This window comes from Lithobates pipiens, unplaced genomic scaffold (genome assembly GCF_037356315.1).
Source record: "Lithobates pipiens isolate NorthernLeopardFrog02 unplaced genomic scaffold, aLitPip1_a1.2 Scaffold_18, whole genome shotgun sequence".
In the NCBI taxonomy this organism is placed as follows: domain Eukaryota; kingdom Metazoa; phylum Chordata; class Amphibia; order Anura; family Ranidae; genus Lithobates; species Lithobates pipiens.
The window spans coordinates 579,997,988-580,019,050 of NW_027507758.1; the positions used below are offsets into that span (position 1 = coordinate 579,997,988).

The 21,063-nt window shown below is 53.3% G+C and overlaps 6 non-coding genes across 6 annotated transcripts; all 6 read left to right on the forward strand.

Annotated features, from left to right (window-relative positions):
• Window positions 1-1,780: 1,780 nt before the first annotated feature.
• TRNAA-AGC (transfer RNA alanine (anticodon AGC)) lies at window positions 1,781-1,853 on the forward strand. Its single transcript has one exon. It is a non-coding gene; the product is annotated as a tRNA-Ala (tRNA).
• Window positions 1,854-3,992: 2,139 nt separating this feature from the next.
• On the forward strand, window positions 3,993-4,065 carry TRNAA-AGC (transfer RNA alanine (anticodon AGC)). Its single transcript has one exon. It is a non-coding gene; the product is annotated as a tRNA-Ala (tRNA).
• A 2,139-nt stretch (window positions 4,066-6,204) lies between these two features.
• On the forward strand, window positions 6,205-6,277 carry TRNAA-AGC (transfer RNA alanine (anticodon AGC)). Its single transcript has one exon. It is a non-coding gene; the product is annotated as a tRNA-Ala (tRNA).
• Window positions 6,278-9,453: 3,176 nt separating this feature from the next.
• TRNAA-AGC (transfer RNA alanine (anticodon AGC)) lies at window positions 9,454-9,526 on the forward strand. Its single transcript has one exon. It is a non-coding gene; the product is annotated as a tRNA-Ala (tRNA).
• Window positions 9,527-11,665: 2,139 nt separating this feature from the next.
• Window positions 11,666-11,738, forward strand: TRNAA-AGC (transfer RNA alanine (anticodon AGC)). The gene has a single exon. It is a non-coding gene; the product is annotated as a tRNA-Ala (tRNA).
• A 4,351-nt stretch (window positions 11,739-16,089) lies between these two features.
• On the forward strand, window positions 16,090-16,162 carry TRNAA-AGC (transfer RNA alanine (anticodon AGC)). The gene has a single exon. It is a non-coding gene; the product is annotated as a tRNA-Ala (tRNA).
• The last annotated feature ends 4,901 nt before the right edge of the window (window positions 16,163-21,063 follow it).

A 21,063-nucleotide genomic window follows, 5' to 3' on the forward strand; every position in this document is an offset into this window, starting at 1 on the left:
GCAAATATCGATTGGCATAGAAAAAGGCAACGTAGCAGAGGATGGTTTCGATCCATCGACCTCTGGGTTATGGGCCCAGCACGCTTCCGCTGCGCCACTCTGCTCTTGTCGCTGACCAACCTCAACAACCACATGTGGATGTAGTTTGCCAGCGATTCCCACGGGGAGTGGGTCCATGTGGCAAAGTCACAATGTAGACGACTAGGCGTTTCCATTGATTTTCGACCAGCGAATCCCAAGTCAAGCGTGGGCGAGAGCTGGACTCTCCTAGACCAGCTGAGCGAGGGTGGTGGCAAGTGGCCCGGCGTGGAGCATTGGTGGTTCAGTGGTAGAATTCTCGCCTGCCACGCGGGAGGCCCGGGTTCGATTCCCAGCCAATGCAATTATGGGCTCTTTGTGTTTGCAGCGCTCTCCCCCATTTTCCAGCCCCGTGGAGTGCATCAAGGCACAAGGTGTTTCTTGTCGAGAATGTACTAGGCGGTGTGAGTGCTTTTTGAAACCAGCCTTCTCCCAATTACATCATTGAAACCCATGGGGCCATACCTCTGAAGGGGCTCAGTTGTCAAAGGTCGTAGGAGGGAAAAAAAAGGGGGGTGCAAACCTTCTACGCTAGGAAAGCGGGTGGCTCTCCTGGTGTCTAGCGGCCAGAGCAGGTTGTGGATTTCGCAAAACTGACTATATTTTACACATAGCCCAGGAGAGGACAGGGATCAGCCATAGCGCAAGCAACACACTCGAGCAAAGGGGGATTAGCTCAAGTGGCAGAGCGCTTGCTTTGCATGCGAGAGGTAGCGGGATCGATGCCCGCATTCTCCAAACGCAGCTTTCCTGGTTTCACGGGAGGCACCTTGCTTTTGTGTTTGATGTTGAAGCTTGGAACCGAGCGCCGTGAGCAACATGGGAAGCCGGAGTGCTCCTCATAACATGTGCCAAGGCATTGCCACGTTTTTGTGGTGGCATCTGTGGCTTCAGCCAAAGTCACGTAGGCAGTATTGGACAAAAGCAATCAATTAAAGAAAGCACGACCAGGCTTCCATGGCCAAGAGACAATATTCCATTAGGGGGAAAGGTGCCAGTGCCATGCTTACGCTGAGAGCTTTGGACTCGTTGAATCACCTGAATCAGGTTCAACTTCTCTTTGTGTGCGAAAGAAAGGCCTTTGGGCCCGCAAGCAAATATCGATTGGCATAGGAAAAGGCAACGTAGCAGAGGATGGTTTCGATCCATCGACCTCTGGGTTATGGGCCCAGCATGCTTCCGCTGCGCCACTCTGCTCTTGTCGCTGACCATCCTCATGGATTTCGACAAGCGAATCCCAAGTCAAGCGTGGGCGAGAGCTGGACTCTCCTAGGCCAGCTGAGCGAGGGTGGTGGCGCCTGGCCCGGCGTGGAGCATTGGTGGTTCAGTGGTAGAATTCTCGCCTGCCACGCGGGAGGCCCGGGTTCGATTCCCGGCCAATGCAATTATGGGCTCTTGGTGTTTGTAGCTCTCTCCCCCAATTTCCAGCCCCATGGAATGCCTCAAGGCACAAGGTGTTTCTTGTCGAGAATGTATTAGGCGGTGTGAGTGCTTTTTGAAACCACCTTCTCCCAATGACATCATTGAAACCCATGGGGCCATACTTCAGAAGGGGCTCAGTTGTCCAAGGTCTTGGGGGAGTGGCTCTCCTGGTGTCTAGCGGCCAGAGCAAGTTGTGGATTTAGCAAAACTGCCTATAGTTTACACATAGCCCAGGAGAGGACAGGGATCAGCCATAGCACAAGCAACAACCTCAAGCAAAGGGGGATTAGCTCAAATGGTAGAGCGCTCGCTTAGCATGCGAGAGGTAGCGGGATCGATGCCCGCATTCTCCAAATGCAGCTTTCCTGATTTGCCAGGAGACACCTTGCTTTTGTGTTTGATGTTGAAGCTTGGAACCGAGCGCCGTGAGCAACATGGGAAGCCGGAGTCCTCCTCATAACGCGTGCCAAGGCGTTGCCACGTTTTTGTGGTGGCAACTGTGGCTTCAGCCAAAGTCACGTAGGCAGTGTTGGACAAAAGCAATCTAGTAAACAAAGCACGAGCAGGCCTCCATGGCCAAGAGACAATATTTCATTAGCGCAAAAGGTGCCAGTGCCATGCTTACGCTGAGAGCTTTGGACTCGTTGAATCACCTGAATCAGGTTCAACTTCTCTTTGTGTGCGAAAGAAAGGCCTTTGGGCCCGCACGCAAGCAAATATCGATTGGCATAGGAAAGGGCAACGTAGCAGAGGATGGTTTCGATCCATCGACCTCTGGGTTATGGGCCCAGCACGCTTCCGCTGCGCCACTCTGCTCTTGTCGCTGACCAACCTCAACAACCACATGTGGATGTAGTTTGCCAGCGATTCCCACGGGGAGTGGGTCCATGTGGCAAAGTCACAATGTAGACGACTAGGCGTTTCCATTGATTTTCGACCAGCGAATCCCAAGTCAAGCGTGGGCGAGAGCTGGACTCTCCTAGACCAGCTGAGCGAGGGTGGTGGCAAGTGGCCCGGCGTGGAGCATTGGTGGTTCAGTGGTAGAATTCTCGCCTGCCACGCGGGAGGCCCGGGTTCGATTCCCGGCCAATGCAATTATGGGCTCTTTGTGTTTGCAGCGCTCTCCCCCAATTTCCAGCCCCGTGGAGTGCATCAAGGCACAAGGTGTTTCTTGTCGAGAATGTACTAGGCGGTGTGAGTGCTTTTTGAAACCAGCCTTCTCCCAATTACATCATTGAAACCCATGGTGCCATACCTCTGAAGGGGCTCAGTTGTCAAAGGTCGTAGGAGGGAAAAAAAAGGGGGGTGCAAACCTTCTACGCTAGGAAAGCGGGTGGCTCTCCTGGTGTCTAGCGGCCAGAGCAGGTTGTGGATTTCGCAAAACTGACTATATTTTACACATAGCCCAGGAGAGGACAGGGATCAGCCATAGCGCAAGCAACACACTCGAGCAAAGGGGGATTAGCTCAAGTGGCAGAGCGCTCGCTTTGCATGCGAGAGGTAGCGGGATCGATGCCCGCATTCTCCAAACGCAGCTTTCCTGGTTTCACGGGAGGCACCTTGCTTTTGTGTTTGATGTTGAAGCTTGGAACCGAGCGCCGTGAGCAACATGGGAAGCCGGAGTGCTCCTCATAACATGTGCCAAGGCATTGCCACGTTTTTGTGGTGGCATCTGTGGCTTCAGCCAAAGTCACGTAGGCAGTATTGGACAAAAGCAATCAATTAAAGAAAGCACGACCAGGCTTCCATGGCCAAGAGACAATATTCCATTAGGGGGAAAGGTGCCAGTGCCATGCTTACGCTGAGAGCTTTGGACTCGTTGAATCACCTGAATCAGGTTCAACTTCTCTTTGTGTGCGAAAGAAAGGCCTTTGGGCCCGCAAGCAAATATCGATTGGCATAGGAAAAGGCAACGTAGCAGAGGATGGTTTCGATCCATCGACCTCTGGGTTATGGGCCCAGCACGCTTCCGCTGCGCCACTCTGCTCTTGTCGCTGACCATCCTCATGGATTTCGACAAGCGAATCCCAAGTCAAGCGTGGGCGAGAGCTGGACTCTCCTAGGCCAGCTGAGCGAGGGTGGTGGCGCCTGGCCCGGCGTGGAGCATTGGTGGTTCAGTGGTAGAATTCTCGCCTGCCACGCGGGAGGCCCGGGTTCGATTCCCGGCCAATGCAATTATGGGCTCTTGGTGTTTGTAGCTCTCTCCCCCAATTTCCAGCCCCATGGAATGCCTCAAGGCACAAGGTGTTTCTTGTCGAGAATGTATTAGGCGGTGTGAGTGCTTTTTGAAACCACCTTCTCCCAATGACATCATTGAAACCCATGGGGCCATACTTCAGAAGGGGCTCAGTTGTCCAAGGTCTTGGGGGAGTGGCTCTCCTGGTGTCTAGCGGCCAGAGCAAGTTGTGGATTTAGCAAAACTGCCTATAGTTTACACATAGCCCAGGAGAGGACAGGGATCAGCCATAGCACAAGCAACAACCTCAAGCAAAGGGGGATTAGCTCAAATGGTAGAGCGCTCGCTTAGCATGCGAGAGGTAGCGGGATCGATGCCCGCATTCTCCAAATGCAGCTTTCCTGATTTGCCAGGAGACACCTTGCTTTTGTGTTTGATGTTGAAGCTTGGAACCGAGCGCCGTGAGCAACATGGGAAGCCGGAGTCCTCCTCATAACGCGTGCCAAGGCGTTGCCACGTTTTTGTGGTGGCAACTGTGGCTTCAGCCAAAGTCACGTAGGCAGTGTTGGACAAAAGCAATCTAGTAAACAAAGCACGAGCAGGCCTCCATGGCCAAGAGACAATATTTCATTAGCGCAAAAGGTGCCAGTGCCATGCTTACGCTGAGAGCTTTGGACTCGTTGAATCACCTGAATCAGGTTCAACTTCTCTTTGTGTGCGAAAGAAAGGCCTTTGGGCCCGCACGCAAGCAAATATCGATTGGCATAGGAAAGGGCAACGTAGCAGAGGATGGTTTCGATCCATCGACCTCTGGGTTATGGGCCCAGCACGCTTCCGCTGCGCCACTCTGCTCTTGTCGCTGACCAACCTCAACAACCACATGTGGATGTAGTTTGCCAGCGATTCCCACGGGGAGTGGGTCCATGTGGCAAAGTCACAATGTAGACGACTAGGCGTTTCCATTGATTTTCGACCAGCGAATCCCAAGTCAAGCGTGGGCGAGAGCTGGACTCTCCTAGACCAGCTGAGCGAGGGTGGTGGCAAGTGGCCCGGCGTGGAGCATTGGTGGTTCAGTGGTAGAATTCTCGCCTGCCACGCGGGAGGCCCGGGTTCGATTCCCGGCCAATGCAATTATGGGCTCTTTGTGTTTGCAGCGCTCTCCCCCAATTTCCAGCCCCGTGGAGTGCATCAAGGCACAAGGTGTTTCTTGTCGAGAATGTACTAGGCGGTGTGAGTGCTTTTTGAAACCAGCCTTCTCCCAATTACATCATTGAAACCCATGGGGCCATACCTCTGAAGGGGCTCAGTTGTCAAAGGTCGTAGGAGGGAAAAAAAAGGGGGGTGCAAACCTTCTACGCTAGGAAAGCGGGTGGCTCTCCTGGTGTCTAGCGGCCAGAGCAGGTTGTGGATTTCGCAAAACTGACTATATTTTACACATAGCCCAGGAGAGGACAGGGATCAGCCATAGCGCAAGCAACACACTCGAGCAAAGGGGGATTAGCTCAAGTGGCAGAGCGCTCGCTTTGCATGCGAGAGGTAGCGGGATCGATGCCCGCATTCTCCAAACGCAGCTTTCCTGGTTTCACGGGAGGCACCTTGCTTTTGTGTTTGATGTTGAAGCTTGGAACCGAGCGCCGTGAGCAACATGGGAAGCCGGAGTGCTCCTCATAACATGTGCCAAGGCATTGCCACGTTTTTGTGGTGGCATCTGTGGCTTCAGCCAAAGTCACGTAGGCAGTATTGGACAAAAGCAATCAATTAAAGAAAGCACGACCAGGCTTCCATGGCCAAGAGACAATATTCCATTAGGGGGAAAGGTGCCAGTGCCATGCTTACGCTGAGAGCTTTGGACTCGTTGAATCACCTGAATCAGGTTCAACTTCTCTTTGTGTGCGAAAGAAAGGCCTTTGGGCCCGCAAGCAAATATCGATTGGCATAGGAAAAGGCAACGTAGCAGAGGATGGTTTCGATCCATCGACCTCTGGGTTATGGGCCCAGCACGCTTCCGCTGCGCCACTCTGCTCTTGTCGCTGGCCATCCTCATGGATTTCGACAAGCGAATCCCAAGTCAAGCGTGGGCGAGAGCTGGACTCTCCTAGGCCAGCTGAGCGAGGGTGGTGGCGCCTGGCCCGGCGTGGAGCATTGGTGGTTCAGTGGTAGAATTCTCGCCTGCCACGCGGGAGGCCCGGGTTCGATTCCCGGCCAATGCAATTATGGGCTCTTGGTGTTTGTAGCTCTCTCCCCCAATTTCCAGCCCCATGGAATGCCTCAAGGCACAAGGTGTTTCTTGTCGAGAATGTATTAGGCGGTGTGAGTGCTTTTTGAAACCACCTTCTCCCAATGACATCATTGAAACCCATGGGGCCATACTTCAGAAGGGGCTCAGTTGTCCAAGGTCTTGGGGGAGTGGCTCTCCTGGTGTCTAGCGGCCAGAGCAAGTTGTGGATTTAGCAAAACTGCCTATAGTTTACACATAGCCCAGGAGAGGACAGGGATCAGCCATAGCACAAGCAACAACCTCAAGCAAAGGGGGATTAGCTCAAATGGTAGAGCGCTCGCTTAGCATGCGAGAGGTAGCGGGATCGATGCCCGCATTCTCCAAATGCAGCTTTCCTGATTTGCCAGGAGACACCTTGCTTTTGTGTTTGATGTTGAAGCTTGGAACCGAGCGCCGTGAGCAACATGGGAAGCCGGAGTCCTCCTCATAACGCGTGCCAAGGCGTTGCCACGTTTTTGTGGTGGCAACTGTGGCTTCAGCCAAAGTCACGTAGGCAGTGTTGGACAAAAGCAATCTAGTAAACAAAGCACGAGCAGGCCTCCATGGCCAAGAGACAATATTTCATTAGCGCAAAAGGTGCCAGTGCCATGCTTACGCTGAGAGCTTTGGACTCGTTGAATCACCTGAATCAGGTTCAACTTCTCTTTGTGTGCGAAAGAAAGGCCTTTGGGCCCGCACGCAAGCAAATATCGATTGGCATAGAAAAAGGCAACGTAGCAGAGGATGGTTTCGATCCATCGACCTCTGGGTTATGGGCCCAGCACGCTTCCGCTGCGCCACTCTGCTCTTGTCGCTGACCAACCTCAACAACCACATGTGGATGTAGTTTGCCAGCGATTCCCACGGGGAGTGGGTCCATGTGGCAAAGTCACAATGTAGACGACTAGGCGTTTCCATTGATTTTCGACCAGCGAATCCCAAGTCAAGCGTGGGCGAGAGCTGGACTCTCCTAGACCAGCTGAGCGAGGGTGGTGGCAAGTGGCCCGGCGTGGAGCATTGGTGGTTCAGTGGTAGAATTCTCGCCTGCCACGCGGGAGGCCCGGGTTCGATTCCCGGCCAATGCAATTATGGGCTCTTTGTGTTTGCAGCGCTCTCCCCCAATTTCCAGCCCCGTGGAGTGCATCAAGGCACAAGGTGTTTCTTGTCGAGAATGTACTAGGCGGTGTGAGTGCTTTTTGAAACCAGCCTTCTCCCAATTACATCATTGAAACCCATGGGGCCATACCTCTGAAGGGGCTCAGTTGTCAAAGGTCGTAGGAGGGAAAAAAAAGGGGGGTGCAAACCTTCTACGCTAGGAAAGCGGGTGGCTCTCCTGGTGTCTAGCGGCCAGAGCAGGTTGTGGATTTCGCAAAACTGACTATATTTTACACATAGCCCAGGAGAGGACAGGGATCAGCCATAGCGCAAGCAACACACTCGAGCAAAGGGGGATTAGCTCAAGTGGCAGAGCGCTCGCTTTGCATGCGAGAGGTAGCGGGATCGATGCCCGCATTCTCCAAACGCAGCTTTCCTGGTTTCACGGGAGGCACCTTGCTTTTGTGTTTGATGTTGAAGCTTGGAACCGAGCGCCGTGAGCAACATGGGAAGCCGGAGTGCTCCTCATAACATGTGCCAAGGCATTGCCACGTTTTTGTGGTGGCATCTGTGGCTTCAGCCAAAGTCACGTAGGCAGTATTGGACAAAAGCAATCAATTAAAGAAAGCACGACCAGGCTTCCATGGCCAAGAGACAATATTCCATTAGGGGGAAAGGTGCCAGTGCCATGCTTACGCTGAGAGCTTTGGACTCGTTGAATCACCTGAATCAGGTTCAACTTCTCTTTGTGTGCGAAAGAAAGGCCTTTGGGCCCGCAAGCAAATATCGATTGGCATAGGAAAAGGCAACGTAGCAGAGGATGGTTTCGATCCATCGACCTCTGGGTTATGGGCCCAGCACGCTTCCGCTGCGCCACTCTGCTCTTGTCGCTGACCATCCTCATGGATTTCGACAAGCGAATCCCAAGTCAAGCGTGGGCGAGAGCTGGACTCTCCTAGGCCAGCTGAGCGAGGGTGGTGGCGCCTGGCCCGGCGTGGAGCATTGGTGGTTCAGTGGTAGAATTCTCGCCTGCCACGCGGGAGGCCCGGGTTCGATTCCCGGCCAATGCAATTATGGGCTCTTGGTGTTTGTAGCTCTCTCCCCCAATTTCCAGCCCCATGGAATGCCTCAAGGCACAAGGTGTTTCTTGTCGAGAATGTATTAGGCGGTGTGAGTGCTTTTTGAAACCACCTTCTCCCAATGACATCATTGAAACCCATGGGGCCATACTTCAGAAGGGGCTCAGTTGTCCAAGGTCTTGGGGGAGTGGCTCTCCTGGTGTCTAGTGGCCAGAGCAAGTTGTGGATTTAGCAAAACTGCCTATAGTTTACACATAGCCCAGGAGAGGACAGGGATCAGCCATAGCACAAGCAACAACCTCAAGCAAAGGGGGATTAGCTCAAATGGTAGAGTGCTCGCTTAGCATGCGAGAGGTAGCGGGATCGATGCCCGCATTCTCCAAATGCAGCTTTCCTGATTTGCCAGGAGACACCTTGCTTTTGTGTTTGATGTTGAAGCTTGGAACCGAGCGCCGTGAGCAACATGGGAAGCCGGAGTGCTCCTCATAACATGTGCCAAGGCATTGCCACGTTTTTGTGGTGGCATCTGTGGCTTCAGCCAAAGTCACGTAGGCAGTATTGGACAAAAGCAATCAATTAAAGAAAGCACGACCAGGCTTCCATGGCCAAGAGACAATATTCCATTAGGGGGAAAGGTGCCAGTGCCATGCTTACGCTGAGAGCTTTGGACTCGTTGAATCACCTGAATCAGGTTCAACTTCTCTTTGTGTGCGAAAGAAAGGCCTTTGGGCCCGCAAGCAAATATCGATTGGCATAGGAAAAGGCAACGTAGCAGAGGATGGTTTTGATCCATCGACCTCTGGGTTATGGGCCCAGCACGCTTCCGCTGCGCCACTCTGCTCTTGTCGCTGACCATCCTCATGGATTTCGACAAGCGAATCCCAAGTCAAGCGTGGGCGAGAGCTGGACTCTCCTAGGCCAGCTGAGCGAGGGTGGTGGCGCCTGGCCCGGCGTGGAGCATTGGTGGTTCAGTGGTAGAATTCTCGCCTGCCACGCGGGAGGCCCGGGTTCGATTCCCGGCCAATGCAATTATGGGCTCTTGGTGTTTGTAGCTCTCTCCCCCAATTTCCAGCCCCATGGAATGCCTCAAGGCACAAGGTGTTTCTTGTCGAGAATGTATTAGGCGGTGTGAGTGCTTTTTGAAACCACCTTCTCCCAATGACATCATTGAAACCCATGGGGCCATACTTCAGAAGGGGCTCAGTTGTCCAAGGTCTTGGGGGAGTGGCTCTCCTGGTGTCTAGCGGCCAGAGCAAGTTGTGGATTTAGCAAAACTGCCTATAGTTTACACATAGCCCAGGAGAGGACAGGGATCAGCCATAGCACAAGCAACAACCTCAAGCAAAGGGGGATTAGCTCAAATGGTAGAGCGCTCGCTTAGCATGCGAGAGGTAGCGGGATCGATGCCCGCATTCTCCAAATGCAGCTTTCCTGATTTGCCAGGAGACACCTTGCTTTTGTGTTTGATGTTGAAGCTTGGAACCGAGCGCCGTGAGCAACATGGGAAGCCGGAGTCCTCCTCATAACGCGTGCCAAGGCGTTGCCACGTTTTTGTGGTGGCAACTGTGGCTTCAGCCAAAGTCACGTAGGCAGTGTTGGACAAAAGCAATCTAGTAAACAAAGCACGAGCAGGCCTCCATGGCCAAGAGACAATATTTCATTAGCGCAAAAGGTGCCAGTGCCATGCTTACGCTGAGAGCTTTGGACTCGTTGAATCACCTGAATCAGGTTCAACTTCTCTTTGTGTGCGAAAGAAAGGCCTTTGGGCCCGCACGCAAGCAAATATCGATTGGCATAGGAAAGGGCAACGTAGCAGAGGATGGTTTCGATCCATCGACCTCTGGGTTATGGGCCCAGCACGCTTCCGCTGCGCCACTCTGCTCTTGTCGCTGACCAACCTCAACAACCACATGTGGATGTAGTTTGCCAGCGATTCCCACGGGGAGTGGGTCCATGTGGCAAAGTCACAATGTAGACGACTAGGCGTTTCCATTGATTTTCGACCAGCGAATCCCAAGTCAAGCGTGGGCGAGAGCTGGACTCTCCTAGACCAGCTGAGCGAGGGTGGTGGCAAGTGGCCCGGCGTGGAGCATTGGTGGTTAAGTGGTAGAATTCTCGCCTGCCACGCGGGAGGCCCGGGTTCGATTCCCGGCCAATGCAATTATGGGCTCTTTGTGTTTGCAGCGCTCTCCCCCAATTTCCAGCCCCGTGGAGTGCATCAAGGCACAAGGTGTTTCTTGTCGAGAATGTACTAGGCGGTGTGAGTGCTTTTTGAAACCAGCCTTCTCCCAATTACATCATTGAAACCCATGGGGCCATACCTCTGAAGGGGCTCAGTTGTCAAAGGTCGTAGGAGGGAAAAAAAAGGGGGGTGCAAACCTTCTACGCTAGGAAAGCGGGTGGCTCTCCTGGTGTCTAGCGGCCAGAGCAGGTTGGGGATTTCGCAAAACTGACTATATTTTACACATAGCCCAGGAGAGGACAGGGATCAGCCATAGCGCAAGCAACACACTCGAGCAAAGGGGGATTAGCTCAAGTGGCAGAGCGCTCGCTTTGCATGCGAGAGGTAGCGGGATCGATGCCCGCATTCTCCAAACGCAGCTTTCCTGGTTTCACGGGAGGCACCTTGCTTTTGTGTTTGATGTTGAAGCTTGGAACCGAGCGCCGTGAGCAACATGGGAAGCCGGAGTGCTCCTCATAACATGTGCCAAGGCATTGCCACGTTTTTGTGGTGGCATCTGTGGCTTCAGCCAAAGTCACGTAGGCAGTATTGGACAAAAGCAATCAATTAAAGAAAGCACGACCAGGCTTCCATGGCCAAGAGACAATATTCCATTAGGGGGAAAGGTGCCAGTGCCATGCTTACGCTGAGAGCTTTGGACTCGTTGAATCACCTGAATCAGGTTCAACTTCTCTTTGTGTGCGAAAGAAAGGCCTTTGGGCCCGCAAGCAAATATCGATTGGCATAGGAAAAGGCAACGTAGCAGAGGATGGTTTCGATCCATCGACCTCTGGGTTATGGGCCCAGCACGCTTCCGCTGCGCCACTCTGCTCTTGTCGCTGGCCATCCTCATGGATTTCGACAAGCGAATCCCAAGTCAAGCGTGGGCGAGAGCTGGACTCTCCTAGGCCAGCTGAGCGAGGGTGGTGGCGCCTGGCCCGGCGTGGAGCATTGGTGGTTCAGTGGTAGAATTCTCGCCTGCCACGCGGGAGGCCCGGGTTCGATTCCCGGCCAATGCAATTATGGGCTCTTGGTGTTTGTAGCTCTCTCCCCCAATTTCCAGCCCCATGGAATGCCTCAAGGCACAAGGTGTTTCTTGTCGAGAATGTATTAGGCAGTGTGAGTGCTTTTTGAAACCACCTTCTCCCAATGACATCATTGAAACCCATGGGGCCATACTTCAGAAGGGGCTCAGTTGTCCAAGGTCTTGGGGGAGTGGCTCTCCTGGTGTCTAGCGGCCAGAGCAAGTTGTGGATTTAGCAAAACTGCCTATAGTTTACACATAGCCCAGGAGAGGACAGGGATCAGGCATAGCACAAGCAACAACCTCAAGCAAAGGGGGATTAGCTCAAATGGTAGAGCGCTCGCTTAGCATGCGAGAGGTAGCGGGATCGATGCCCGCATTCTCCAAATGCAGCTTTCCTGATTTGCCAGGAGACACCTTGCTTTTGTGTTTGATGTTGAAGCTTGGAACCGAGCGCCGTGAGCAACATGGGAAGCCGGAGTCCTCCTCATAACGCGTGCCAAGGCATTGCCACGTTTTTGTGGTGGCAACTGTGGCTTCAGCCAAAGTCACGTAGGCAGTGTTGGACAAAAGCAATCTAGTAAACAAAGCACGAGCAGGCCTCCATGGCCAAGAGACAATATTTCATTAGCGCAAAAGGTGCCAGTGCCATGCTTACGCTGAGAGCTTTGGACTCGTTGAATCACCTGAATCAGGTTCAACTTCTCTTTGTGTGCGAAAGAAAGGCCTTTGGGCCCGCACGCAAGCAAATATCGATTGGCATAGAAAAAGGCAACGTAGCAGAGGATGGTTTCGATCCATCGACCTCTGGGTTATGGGCCCAGCACGCTTCCGCTGCGCCACTCTGCTCTTGTCGCTGACCAACCTCAACAACCACATGTGGATGTAGTTTGCCAGCGATTCCCACGGGGAGTGGGTCCATGTGGCAAAGTCACAATGTAGACGACTAGGCGTTTCCATTGATTTTCGACCAGCGAATCCCAAGTCAAGCGTGGGCGAGAGCTGGACTCTCCTAGACCAGCTGAGCGAGGGTGGTGGCAAGTGGCCCGGCGTGGAGCATTGGTGGTTCAGTGGTAGAATTCTCGCCTGCCACGCGGGAGGCCCGGGTTCGATTCCCGGCCAATGCAATTATGGGCTCTTTGTGTTTGCAGCGCTCTCCCCCAATTTCCAGCCCCGTGGAGTGCATCAAGGCACAAGGTGTTTCTTGTCGAGAATGTACTAGGCGGTGTGAGTGCTTTTTGAAACCAGCCTTCTCCCAATTACATCATTGAAACCCATGGGGCCATACCTCTGAAGGGGCTCAGTTGTCAAAGGTCGTAGGAGGGAAAAAAAAGGGGGGTGCAAACCTTCTACGCTAGGAAAGCGGGTGGCTCTCCTGGTGTCTAGCGGCCAGAGCAGGTTGTGGATTTCGCAAAACTGACTATATTTTACACATAGCCCAGGAGAGGACAGGGATCAGCCATAGCGCAAGCAACACACTCGAGCAAAGGGGGATTAGCTCAAGTGGCAGAGCGCTCGCTTTGCATGCGAGAGGTAGCGGGATCGATGCCCGCATTCTCCAAACGCAGCTTTCCTGGTTTCACGGGAGGCACCTTGCTTTTGTGTTTGATGTTGAAGCTTGGAACCGAGCGCCGTGAGCAACATGGGAAGCCGGAGTGCTCCTCATAACATGTGCCAAGGCATTGCCACATTTTTGTGGTGGCATCTGTGGCTTCAGCCAAAGTCACGTAGGCAGTATTGGACAAAAGCAATCAATTAAAGAAAGCACGACCAGGCTTCCATGGCCAAGAGACAATATTCCATTAGGGGGAAAGGTGCCAGTGCCATGCTTACGCTGAGAGCTTTGGACTCGTTGAATCACCTGAATCAGGTTCAACTTCTCTTTGTGTGCGAAAGAAAGGCCTTTGGGCCCGCAAGCAAATATCGATTGGCATAGGAAAAGGCAACGTAGCAGAGGATGGTTTCGATCCATCGACCTCTGGGTTATGGGCCCAGCACGCTTCCGCTGCGCCACTCTGCTCTTGTCGCTGACCATCCTCATGGATTTCGACAAGCGAATCCCAAGTCAAGCGTGGGCGAGAGCTGGACTCTCCTAGGCCAGCTGAGCGAGGGTGGTGGCGCCTGGCCCGGCGTGGAGCATTGGTGGTTCAGTGGTAGAATTCTCGCCTGCCACGCGGGAGGCCCGGGTTCGATTCCCGGCCAATGCAATTATGGGCTCTTGGTGTTTGTAGCTCTCTCCCCCAATTTCCAGCCCCATGGAATGCCTCAAGGCACAAGGTGTTTCTTGTCGAGAATGTATTAGGCGGTGTGAGTGCTTTTTGAAACCACCTTCTCCCAATGACATCATTGAAACCCATGGGGCCATACTTCAGAAGGGGCTCAGTTGTCCAAGGTCTTGGGGGAGTGGCTCTCCTGGTGTCTAGCGGCCAGAGCAAGTTGTGGATTTAGCAAAACTGCCTATAGTTTACACATAGCCCAGGAGAGGACAGGGATCAGCCATAGCACAAGCAACAACCTCAAGCAAAGGGGGATTAGCTCAAATGGTAGAGCGCTTGCTTAGCATGCGAGAGGTAGCGGGATCAATGCCCGCATTCTCCAAATGCAGCTTTCCTGATTTGCCAGGAGACACCTTGCTTTTGTGTTTGATGTTGAAGCTTGGAACCGAGCGCCGTGAGCAACATGGGAAGCCGGAGTCCTCCTCATAACGCGTGCCAAGGCGTTGCCACGTTTTTGTGGTGGCAACTGTGGCTTCAGCCAAAGTCACGTAGGCAGTGTTGGACAAAAGCAATCTAGTAAACAAAGCACGAGCAGGCCTCCATGGCCAAGAGACAATATTTCATTAGCGCAAAAGGTGCCAGTGCCATGCTTACGCTGAGAGCTTTGGACTCGTTGAATCACCTGAATCAGGTTCAACTTCTCTTTGTGTGCGAAAGAAAGGCCTTTGGGCCCGCACGCAAGCAAATATCGATTGGCATAGGAAAGGGCAACGTAGCAGAGGATGGTTTCGATCCATCGACCTCTGGGTTATGGGCCCAGCACGCTTCCGCTGCGCCACTCTGCTCTTGTCGCTGACCAACCTCAACAACCACATGTGGATGTAGTTTGCCAGCGATTCCCACGGGGAGTGGGTCCATGTGGCAAAGTCACAATGTAGACGACTAGGCGTTTCCATTGATTTTCGACCAGCGAATCCCAAGTCAAGCGTGGGCGAGAGCTGGACTCTCCTAGACCAGCTGAGCGAGGGTGGTGGCAAGTGGCCCGGCGTGGAGCATTGGTGGTTCAGTGGTAGAATTCTCGCCTGCCACGCGGGAGGCCCGGGTTCGATTCCCGGCCAATGCAATTATGGGCTCTTTGTGTTTGCAGCGCTCTCCCCCAATTTCCAGCCCCGTGGAGTGCATCAAGGCACAAGGTGTTTCTTGTCGAGAATGTACTAGGCGGTGTGAGTGCTTTTTGAAACCAGCCTTCTCCCAATTACATCATTGAAACCCATGGGGCCATACCTCTGAAGGGGCTCAGTTGTCAAAGGTCGTAGGAGGGAAAAAAAAGGGGGGTGCAAACCTTCTACGCTAGGAAAGCGGGTGGCTCTCCTGGTGTCTAGCGGCCAGAGCAGGTTGTGGATTTCGCAAAACTGACTATATTTTACACATAGCCCAGGAGAGGACAGGGATCAGCCATAGCGCAAGCAACACACTCGAGCAAAGGGGGATTAGCTCAAGTGGCAGAGCGCTCGCTTTGCATGCGAGAGGTAGCGGGATCGATGCCCGCATTCTCCAAACGCAGCTTTCCTGGTTTCACGGGAGGCACCTTGCTTTTGTGTTTGATGTTGAAGCTTGGAACCGAGCGCCGTGAGCAACATGGGAAGCCGGAGTGCTCCTCATAACATGTGCCAAGGCATTGCCACGTTTTTGTGGTGGCATCTGTGGCTTCAGCCAAAGTCACGTAGGCAGTATTGGACAAAAGCAATCAATTAAAGAAAGCACGACCAGGCTTCCATGGCCAAGAGACAATATTCCATTAGGGGGAAAGGTGCCAGTGCCATGCTTACGCTGAGAGCTTTGGACTCGTTGAATCACCTGAATCAGGTTCAACTTCTCTTTGTGTGCGAAAGAAAGGCCTTTGGGCCCGCAAGCAAATATCGATTGGCATAGGAAAAGGCAACGTAGCAGAGGATGGTTTCGATCCATCGACCTCTGGGTTATGGGCCCAGCACGCTTCCGCTGCGCCACTCTGCTCTTGTCGCTGACCATCCTCATGGATTTCGACAAGCGAATCCCAAGTCAAGCGTGGGCGAGAGCTGGACTCTCCTAGGCCAGCTGAGTGAGGGTGGTGGCGCCTGGCCCGGCGTGGAGCATTGGTGGTTCAGTGGTAGAATTCTCGCCTGCCACGCGGGAGGCCCGGGTTCGATTCCCGGCCAATGCAATTATGGGCTCTTGGTGTTTGTAGCTCTCTCCCCCAATTTCCAGCCCCATGGAATGCCTCAAGGCACAAGGTGTTTCTTGTCGAGAATGTATTAGGCGGTGTGAGTGCTTTTTGAAACCACCTTCTCCCAATGACATCATTGAAACCCATGGGGCCATACTTCAGAAGGGGCTCAGTTGTCCAAGGTCTTGGGGGAGTGGCTCTCCTGGTGTCTAGCGGCCAGAGCAAGTTGTGGATTTAGCAAAACTGCCTATAGTTTACACATAGCCCAGGAGAGGACAGGGATCAGCCATAGCACAAGCAACAACCTCAAGCAAAGGGGGATTAGCTCAAATGGTAGAGCGCTCGCTTAGCATGCGAGAGGTAGCGGGATCGATGCCCGCATTCTCCAAATGCAGCTTTCCTGATTTGCCAGGAGACACCTTGCTTTTGTGTTTGATGTTGAAGCTTGGAACCGAGCGCCGTGAGCAACATGGGAAGCCGGAGTCCTCCTCATAACGCGTGCCAAGGCGTTGCCACGTTTTTGTGGTGGCAACTGTGGCTTCAGCCAAAGTCACGTAGGCAGTGTTGGACAAAAGCAATCTAGTAAACAAAGCACGAGCAGGCCTCCATGGCCAAGAGACAATATTTCATTAGCGCAAAAGGTGCCAGTGCCATGCTTACGCTGAGAGCTTTGGACTCGTTGAATCACCTGAATCAGGTTCAACTTCTCTTTGTGTGCGAAAGAAAGGCCTTTGGGCCCGCACGCAAGCAAATATCGATTGGCATAGAAAAAGGCAACGTAGCAGAGGATGGTTTCGATCCATCGACCTCTGGGTTATGGGCCCAGCACGCTTCCGCTGCGCCACTCTGCTCTTGTCGCTGACCAACCTCAACAACCACATGTGGATGTAGTTTGCCAGCGATTCCCACGGGGAGTGGGTCCATGTGGCAAAGTCACAATGTAGACGACTAGGCGTTTCCATTGATTTTCGACCAGCGAATCCCAAGTCAAGCGTGGGCGAGAGCTGGACTCTCCTAGACCAGCTGAGCGAGGGTGGTGGCAAGTGGCCCGGCGTGGAGCATTGGTGGTTCAGTGGTAGAATTCTCGCCTGCCACGCGGGAGGCCCGGGTTCGATTCCCGGCCAATGCAATTATGGGCTCTTTGTGTTTGCAGCGCTCTCCCCCAATTTCCAGCCCCGTGGAGTGCATCAAGGCACAAGGTGTTTCTTGTCGAGAATGTACTAGGCGGTGTGAGTGCTTTTTGAAACCAGCCTTCTCCCAATTACATCATTGAAACCCATGGGGCCATACCTCTGAAGGGGCTCAGTTGTCAAAGGTCGTAGGAGGGAAAAAAAAGGGGGGTGCAAACCTTCTACGCTAGGAAAGCGGGTGGCTCTCCTGGTGTCTAGCGGCCAGAGCAGGTTGTGGATTTCGCAAAACTGACTATATTTTACACATAGCCCAGGAGAGGACAGGGATCAGCCATAGCGCAAGCAACACACTCGAGCAAAGGGGGATTAGCTCAAGTGGCAGAGCGCTCGCTTTGCATGCGAGAGGTAGCGGGATCGATGCCCGCATTCTCCAAACGCAGCTTTCCTGGTTTCACGGGAGGCACCTTGCTTTTGTGTTTGATGTTGAAGCTTGGAACCGAGCGCCGTGAGCAACATGGGAAGCCGGAGTGCTCCTCATAACATGTGCCAAGGCATTGCCACGTTTTTGTGGTGGCATCTGTGGCTTCAGCCAAAGTCACGTAGGCAGTATTGGACAAAAGCAATCAATTAAAGAAAGCACGACCAGGCTTCCATGGCCAAGAGACAATATTCCATTAGGGGGAAAGGTGCCAGTGCCATGCTTACGCTGAGAGCTTTGGACTCGTTGAATCACCTGAATCAGGTTCAACTTCTCTTTGTGTGCGAAAGAAAGGCCTTTGGGCCCGCAAGCAAATATCGATTGGCATAGGAAAAGGCAACGTAGCAGAGGATGGTTTCGATCCATCGACCTCTGGGTTATGGGCCCAGCACGCTTCCGCTGCGCCACTCTGCTCTTGTCGCTGGCCATCCTCATGGATTTCGACAAGCGAATCCCAAGTCAAGCGTGGGCGAGAGCTGGACTCTCCTAGGCCAGCTGAGCGAGGGTGGTGGCGCCTGGCCCGGCGTGGAGCATTGGTGGTTCAGTGGTAGAATTCTCGCCTGCCACGCGGGAGGCCCGGGTTCGATTCCCGGCCAATGCAATTATGGGCTCTTGGTGTTTGTAGCTCTCTCCCCCAATTTCCAGCCCCATGGAATGCCTCAAGGCACAAGGTGTTTCTTGTCGAGAATGTATTAGGCGGTGTGAGTGCTTTTTGAAACCACCTTCTCCCAATGACATCATTGAAACCCATGGGGCCATACTTCAGAAGGGGCTCAGTTGTCCAAGGTCTTGGGGGAGTGGCTCTCCTGGTGTCTAGCGGCCAGAGCAAGTTGTGGATTTAGCAAAACTGCCTATAGTTTACACATAGCCCAGGAGAGGACAGGGATCAGCCATAGCACAAGCAACAACCTCAAGCAAAGGGGGATTAGCTCAAATGGTAGAGCGCTCGCTTAGCATACGAGAGGTAGCGGGATCGATGCCCGCATTCTCCAAATGCAGCTTTCCTGATTTGCCAGGAGACACCTTGCTTTTGTGTTTGATGTTGAAGCTTGGAACCGAGCGCCGTGAGCAACATGGGAAGCCGGAGTCCTCCTCATAACGCGTGCCAAGGCGTTGCCACGTTTTTGTGGTGGCAACTGTGGCTTCAGCCAAAGTCACGTAGGCAGTGTTGGACAAAAGCAATCTAGTAAACAAAGCACGAGCAGGCCTCCATGGCCAAGAGACAATATTTCATTAGCGCAAAAGGTGCCAGTGCCATGCTTACGCTGAGAGCTTTGGACTCGTTGAATCACCTGAATCAGGTTCAACTTCTCTTTGTGTGCGAAAGAAAGGCCTTTGGGCCCGCACGCAAGCAAATATCGATTGGCATAGAAAAAGGCAACGTAGCAGAGGATGGTTTCGATCCATCGACCTCTGGGTTATGGGCCCAGCACGCTTCCGCTGCGCCACTCTGCTCTTGTCGCTGACCAACCTCAACAACCACATGTGGATGTAGTTTGCCAGCGATTCCCACGGGGAGTGGGTCCATGTGGCAAAGTCACAATGTAGACGACTAGGCGTTTCCATTGATTTTCGACCAGCGAATCCCAAGTCAAGCGTGGGCGAGAGCTGGACTCTCCTAGACCAGCTGAGCGAGGGTGGTGGCAAGTGGCCCGGCGTGGAGCATTGGTGGTTCAGTGGTAGAATTCTCGCCTGCCACGCGGGAGGCCCGGGTTCGATTCCCGGCCAATGCAATTATGGGCTCTTTGTGTTTGCAGCGCTCTCCCCCAATTTCCAGCCCCGTGGAGTGCATCAAGGCACAAGGTGTTTCTTGTCGAGAATGTACTAGGCGGTGTGAGTGCTTTTTGAAACCAGCCTTCTCCCAATTACATCATTGAAACCCATGGGGCCATACCTCTGAAGGGGCTCAGTTGTCAAAGGTCGTAGGAGGGAAAAAAAAGGGGGGTGCAAACCTTCTACGCTAGGAAAGCGGGTGGCTCTCCTGGTGTCTAGCGGCCAGAGCAGGTTGTGGATTTTGCAAAACTGACTATATTTTACACATAGCCCAGGAGAGGACAGGGATCAGCCATAGCGCAAGCAACACACTCGAGCAAAGGGGGATTAGCTCAAGTGGCAGAGCGCTCGCTTTGCATGCGAGAGGTAGCGGGATCGATGCCCGCATTCTCCAAACGCAGCTTTCCTGGTTTCACGGGAGGCACCTTGCTTTTGTGTTTGATGTTGAAGCTTGGAACCGAGCGCCGTGAGCAACATGGGAAGCCGGAGTGCTCCTCATAACATGTGCCAAGGCATTGCCACGTTTTTGTGGTGGCATCTGTGGCTTCAGCCAAAGTCACGTAGGCAGTATTGGACAAAAGCAATCAATTAAAGAAAGCACGACCAGGCTTCCATGGCCAAGAGACAATATTCCATTAGGGGGAAAGGTGCCAGTGCCATGCTTACGCTGAGAGCTTTGGACTCGTTGAATCACCTGAATCAGGTTCAACTTCTCTTTGTGTGCGAAAGAAAGGCCTTTGGGCCCGCAAGCAAATATCGATTGGCATAGGAAAAGGCAACGTAGCAGAGGATGGTTTCGATCCATCGACCTCTGGGTTATGGGCCCAGCACGCTTCCGCTGCGCCACTCTGCTCTTGTCGCTGGCCATCCTCATGGATTTCGACAAGCGAATCCCAAGTCAAGCGTGGGCGAGAGCTGGACTCTCCTAGGCCAGCTGAGCGAGGGTGGTGGCGCCTGGCCCGGCGTGGAGCATTGGTGGTTCAGTGGTAGAATTCTCGCCTGCCACGCGGGAGGCCCGGGTTCGATTCCCGGCCAATGCAATTATGGGCTCTTGGTGTTTGTAGCTCTCTCCCCCAATTTCCAGCCCCATGGAATGCCTCAAGGCACAAGGTGTTTCTTGTCGAGAATGTATTAGGCGGTGTGAGTGCTTTTTGAAACCACCTTCTCCCAATGACATCATTGAAACCCATGGGGCCATACTTCAGAAGGGGCTCAGTTGTCCAAGGTCTTGGGGGAGTGGCTCTCCTGGTGTCTAGCGGCCAGAGCAAGTTGTGGATTTAGCAAAACTGCCTATAGTTTACACATAGCCCAGGAGAGGACAGGGATCAGCCATAGCACAAGCAACAACCTCAAGCAAAGGGGGATTAGCTCAAATGGTAGAGCGCTCGCTTAGCATATGAGAGGTAGCGGGATCGATGCCCGCATTCTCCAAATGCAGCTTTCCTGATTTGCCAGGAGACACCTTGCTTTTGTGTTTGATGTTGAAGCTTGGAACCGAGCGCCGTGAGCAACATGGGAAGCCGGAGTCCTCCTCATAACGCGTGCCAAGGCGTTGCCACGTTTTTGTGGTGGCAACTGTGGCTTCAGCCAAAGTCACGTAGGCAGTGTTGGACAAAAGCAATCTAGTAAACAAAGCACGAGCAGGCCTCCATGGCCAAGAGACAATATTTCATTAGCGCAAAAGGTGCCAGTGCCATGCTTACGCTGAGAGCTTTGGACTCGTTGAATCACCTGAATCAGGTTCAACTTCTCTTTGTGTGCGAAAGAAAGGCCTTTGGGCCCGCACGCAAGCAAATATCGATTGGCATAGGAAAGGGCAACGTAGCAGAGGATGGTTTCGATCCATCGACCTCTGGGTTATGGGCCCAGCACGCTTCCACTGCGCCACTCTGCTCTTGTCGCTGACCA